Consider the following 6000-nt stretch of genomic DNA (forward strand, 5'->3'; position numbering starts at 1 on the left):
CCCAATGCCCATGCAGCCATATTGCTCACCGCTTACTTTACCGTCTTGTGACAGGTTTCACCTGCAGCCCAGACTTAGTCAGTGTGTGGGTGTATGAATTCCATCTGATTTATCCTAAAGGTCTTCAGTGAGAAGAAGTGAGGAGGAATGACTACTCATCCTCCAGGTCTGCTGATACAGTTGAAGTCAGAAGTTTACATACACTTAGGTTGGAGTCATTAAAACTTGTTTTTCAACCACTCCACAAATGTCTTGTTAACAAACTATAGTTTTGGCAAGTCGGTTAGGACATCTACTTTGTGCATGACACAGGTAATTTTCCAACAATTGTTTACAGAGAGATTATTTCACTTATCACTTACACTGTGTCACAATTCCAGTGGGTCAGAAGTCTACATACACTAAGTTGACTGTGCCTTTAAACAGCTTGGAAAATTCCAGAAAATTATGTCATGGCTTTAGAAGCTTCTGATAGGCTAATTGACATAATTTGAGTCAATTGGAGGTGTACCTGTGGATGTATTTCAAGGTGTACCTTCAAACGCAGTGCCTCTTTGTTTGACATCATGGGAAAATCCAAAGAAATCAGCCAAGACCTCAGATAAAAATTGTATACCTCCACAAGTCTGGTTCATCCTTGGGAGCAATTTCCAAACACCTGAAGGTACCACGTTCATCTGTACAAACAATAGTACACAAGTATAAACACCGTGGAACCACACAGCCGTCATAACGCTCAGGAAGGAGACGCGTTCTGTCTCCTAGAGATGAACGTACTTTGGTGCGAGAAGTGCAAATTTACATTTAAGTCATTTAGCAGACGCTCTTATCCAGAGCGACTTACAAATTGGAAAGTTCATACATATTCATCCTGGTCCCCCCGTGGGAATTGAACCCTGGTCCCCCCCGTGGGAATTGAACCCACAACCCTGGCGTTGCAAGCGCCATGCTCTACCAACTGAGCCACACGGGACCAAATCAATCCCAGAACTGCAGCAAAGGACCTTGTGAAGATGCTGGAGGAAACCGGTACAAAGTATCTATATCCACAGTAAAACAAGTCCTATATTGACATAACCTGAAAGGCCGCTCAGCGAGGAAGAAGCCACTGCTCCAAAACCGTCATAAAAAAGCCAGACCACGGTTTGCAACTGCACATGGGGACAAAGTTGGTACTTTTTGGAGAATTGTGCTCTGGTCTGATGAAACAAAAATAGAACTGTTTGGCCATAATGACCATTGTTATGTTTGGAGGAAAAAGGGGGAAGCTTGCAAGCCGAAGAACACCATCCCAACCGTGAATCACGGGGGTGGCAGCATCATGTTGTGGGGGTGCTTTGCTGCAGGAGGGACTGGTGCACTTCACAAAGTAGATGGCATCATGAGGTAGGAAAATTATGTGGATATATTGATGCATCATCTCAAGACATCAGTCAGGAATTAAAGCTTGGTCACAAATGGGTCTTCCAAATGGACAATGACCCCAAGCATACTTCCAAAGTTGTGACAAAATGGCTTAAGGACAACAAGTCAAGGTATTGGAGTGACCATCACAAAGCACTGACCTCAATCCTATAGAAAATTTGTGGGCAGAACTGAAAAAACATGTGCGAGCAAGGAGGCCTACAAACCTGACTCAGTTACACCAGCTCTGTCAGGAGGAATGGGCCAAAATTCACCCAACTTATTGTGGGAAGCTTGTGGAAGGCTACCCAAAACTTTGACCCAAAATCAACAATTTAAAGGCAATGCTACCAAATACTAATTGAGTGTATGTAAACTTCTGACCCACTGGGAATGTGATGAAAGAAATAAAAGCTGAAATAAATAATTCTCTCTACTATTATTCTGACATTTCAAATACTTAAAATAAAGTGGTGATCCTAACTGACCTAAGACAGCGATTTTTTTACTAGGATTAAATGTCAGGAATTGTACTGGCTAAGGTGAATGTAAACTTCCGACTTCAACTGTGTCTGCTGAGGTTCAAGACGAGGACTGGGCTTTGTGTTCAATGGCTTTACGCTATTAAAACATAGTGCGGGTCTCGCAAGACGAACCGGTTCTGTTTGTGGCTGCCTCTTCTCTCTGTTCTTTGTTTCTCCATGCATCATTCTAAAGGTGACTGTTCTTTCACTGCCTTGGCTGTTCTTTCACTGCCTTCCTTAGAAGGGAAAGATTTATTTTTCTTCTTTTTGACTTCTGTGGGTCCGGAGGCGGTCCCCTGAGCTTTTTACCAGGAATGGTTCAACAGAAAAACATACACATTAGTGTCATGAAGAGGTTGTATTTGTGTTTTTTGTGTGGGGGTGTAGGCGGGGTGTGTCGGGGTGATGTACTGTAACATTGCTTGCGTGCAGTATAACTGTATGCGTGTGTGTGTGTGTCTATGAGTTGAGAGAGTATGTTTGTATGCATTTTATACAAGGGGTGTAATCCTGAATGCTTATTAATGGTAAAAACCGCATTCCAGTTATTACCTGCTAAATCTTTGACGTTGAAATGCCTATTTACTTTCTAATCCGTCATCACCACCCAGCCAGGCAATTTATAAACTTGATCTCCACTATAAAAAGTATCTAGACATCTCCTCACATTTCTTTTAGACGAACAGCTATAGTCCCCTCGTCTAAAAGAAATGTGAGATAATGTCTCAATACTTTTTATAGTGGACATCTCTCCGACATTTGGAACATTGTTTCAATACCCAAATTTGATCTCCAGCTGTCCCATAGTAATGAACGTGTCCGGAGTCGGGACGAGACAGGCAGGCAGCGATTCTCAGCCAGTCGAAATCATGAATCAGCTGGAATCATTTTTATGGATACATACAAAGAAATGTAAATTGAAGAAAAGGTAAAACGAAACAAAGTACAGCTAGTTTGCAGTCTTTCCAGCTTCAGTTTGAAATGATTGTGTAAGCCGTGTTGTTGGCTAGCACTCTAACAACAGTGTCTTGATGAGAGAGCACATTTTCTATGCCAGGTGAAATCGCGCTTCATTAGCTCATTGTTATGGATGTATCTAAGTAAATGTCACTAGAAAAGATGCTTATACAAATGCAGCTACTTTGTTGTTATTCTGGCTGCACTTTTTGACGTGAATGTAAGTTAGCCGTAGTTGGCTAGCTAGCAAGCAAGGGATGTAACGGCTGTCGGAGGACCAATGAAGGATCGGAGGACCAATGCACAGTGTGGTACGTGTCCATAACATTTATTTTAAAACCTAAACTGAACACTATGAAATACAAAACAATAAATGTGAACATGAACGAAACCGAAACAGTACCGTGTGGCAACAAACACTCACACGGAAACAAACACCCACAACCCAAACAGAAAACAGGCTACCTAAATATGGCTCCCAATCAGAGACAATGACTAACACCTGCCTCTGATTGAGAACCATATCAGGCCAAACGAAAACCCCACATAGAAACAGAAAACATAGAACCCACCCAACTCACGTCCTGACCAACACTAAAACAAAGAAAATACAAAAGAACTAGGGTCAGAACGTGACAGTACCCCCCCCCCCCCCCCCCCCCAAGGTGCGGACTCCGGCCGCAAAACCTGAACCTATAGGGGAGGGTCTGGGTGGGCATCTGTCCGCGGTGGCGGCTCTGGCGCTGGACGTGGACCCCACTCCACCATAGTTTTAGTCCGCTTCTGTGACCTCCTAGGAACGGCGACCCTCGCCGCCAACCTAGGACTGGCAACCCTACTAAAGGGCCCCATTGAAATGATGGGCGCCTCTGGACTGAGGGGCAGCTCCGGACTGAGGGGCGGCTCAGGACTGAGGGGCGGTTCCGGACTGAGGGGCGGCTCCGGACTGAGGGGCGGCTCCGGACTGAGGGGCGGCTCCGGACTGAGGGGCGGCTCCGGACTGGCGGGCGGCTCCTGACTGGCGGGCGGCTCCTGACTGGCGGGCGGCTCTGGCGGCTCCTGACTGGCGGGCGGCTCTGGCGGCTCCTGACTGGCGGGCGGCTCTGGCGGCTCCTGACTGGCGGGCGGCTCTGGCGGCTCCTGACTGGCGGGCGGCTCTGGCGGCTCCTGACTGGCGGGCGGCTCTGGCGGCTCCTGACTGGCTGGCGGCTCTGGCGGCTCCTGACTGGCGGGCGGCTCTGGCGGCTCCTGACTGGCGGGCGGCTCTGGCGGCTCCGGACTGGCGGGCGGCTCAGGCGGCTCCGGACAGACGGGCGGCTCAGGCGGCGCCGGACAGACGGGCGGCTCAGGCGGCGCCGGACAGACGGGCGGCTCAGGCGGCGCCGGACAGACGGGCGGCTCAGGCGGCGCCGGACAGACGGGCGGCTCAGGCGGCGCTTGATAGACGGGCGGCTCAGGCGGCGCTGGACAGACGGGCAACTCTGGCCTGCTGAGGCGCACAGTAGGCCTGGTGCGTGGTGCCAGAACAGGTGGTACCGGGCTGGGAACACGCACCTCAGGGCGAGTGCGGGGAGCAGGAACAGGGCATATTGGACCCTGGAGGCGCACAGTAGGCCTGGTGCGTGGTGCCGGAACTGGTGGTACCGGACTGGGAACACGCACCTCTGGGCGAGTGCGGGGAGCAGGAACAGGAGGCCTGGTACGTGGTGCCTGCACCGGAGGGCTGGTGCGAGGAGGTGGCACAGGATAGACCGGACCGTGAAGGCGCACAGGAGGTCTCGAGCACCGAGCCTGCCCAACCTTACCTGGTTGAATGCTCCCCGTAGCCAGGCCAGTGCGGTGAGGTGGAATAGCCCACACTGGGCTGTGCTGGCAAACCGGGGACACCATGCGTAAGGCTGGTGCCATGTACACCGGCCCGAGGAGAGGCACTGGAGACCAGATGCGCTGAGCCGGCTTCATGGCACCTGGCTCGATGCCCACTCTAGCCCGGCCGATACGAGGAGCTGGAATGTACCGCACTGGGCTATGCACACGCACCGGGGACACTGTGCGCTCCACCGCATAACACGGTGCCTGCCCGGTACGACGCCCTCTCTCTCCACGGTAAGCACGGGAAGTTGGCGCAGGTCTCCTACCTGAACTTGCCACATTCCCCGTGTACCCCCCCCCCCCAATAAATTTTTGGGGCTGCCTCTCGGGCTTCCAGCCGCGCTGCCGAGCTAGCTCCTCATAATGCCGCCTCTCGGCTTTCGCTGTCTCCAGCTCTGCCTTGGGGCGACGATATTCACCCGGCTGTTCCCATGGTCCCTTGCCGTCTAATATTTCCTCCCAAGTCCATTTCTCCAGATATCGCTGCCGCTCCTGTTGCTGCTGCCTGTTACCACGCTGCCTGGTCCGGTTTTGGTGGGTGATTCTGTAATGATAGTCTTCGTTCTCTTCGTCTGAGGAGTAGGAAATGTCGGACCAAGATGCAGCGTGGTGAGTATTCATATTTATTTCGAATACTTTTAAGAAAGAACAAAACAATAAACGAAGACGCTACAGTCCCGAAATAGTGAACACACGAACATGAACAACATAACAGGAACAATTACAGTACGGCTAATTCTTGTGTCTTTGTCGTGCTTAAATTGTTCCTGTTATGTTGTTCATGTTCGTGTGTTCACTATTTCGGGACTGTAGCGTCTTCGTTTATTTATTTCGTTTGTTTATTGTTTTGTTCTTTCTTAAAAGTATTAGAAATAAATATGAATACTCACCACGCTGCATCTTGGTCCGACATTTCCTACTCCTCAAACGAGGAGAACGAAGACTATCATTACAAGGGATAAGAACGCTTCCAGCCAGTATGGCAATAGAACACTTAGAATGAACGACTGGGTCGCGTCCATAGATACAGAACAAAAAGACTGAATGACTGGGTCGCGTCTCTGGCAACCAAACCGATGGAACGAACGACCAGCCGGCCTGGGTAGCAACCCTAGATTTGTGTCGTGACTATCTTGAGGAAGGATGAAATAGTATGACTAAATTCATCAAAATAATGTTTTTAATGCGTTGGTAACCCGTTGTATAAAAGAGATAATGCCCTTGAAGTTGGTGTTTGGAGGAT

At 49.6% G+C, this 6000-nt stretch overlaps 1 pseudogene; it reads right to left on the reverse strand.

Moving 5' to 3' along the window:
• The window catches only part of LOC120055379, an 85136-nt pseudogene extending 79466 nt beyond the window's left edge, over window positions 1-5670 (reverse strand).
• Window positions 5671-6000: the final 330 nt, after the last annotated feature.

This window comes from Salvelinus namaycush, chromosome 11, assembly GCF_016432855.1.
Source record: "Salvelinus namaycush isolate Seneca chromosome 11, SaNama_1.0, whole genome shotgun sequence".
Taxonomy (NCBI): domain Eukaryota; kingdom Metazoa; phylum Chordata; class Actinopteri; order Salmoniformes; family Salmonidae; genus Salvelinus; species Salvelinus namaycush.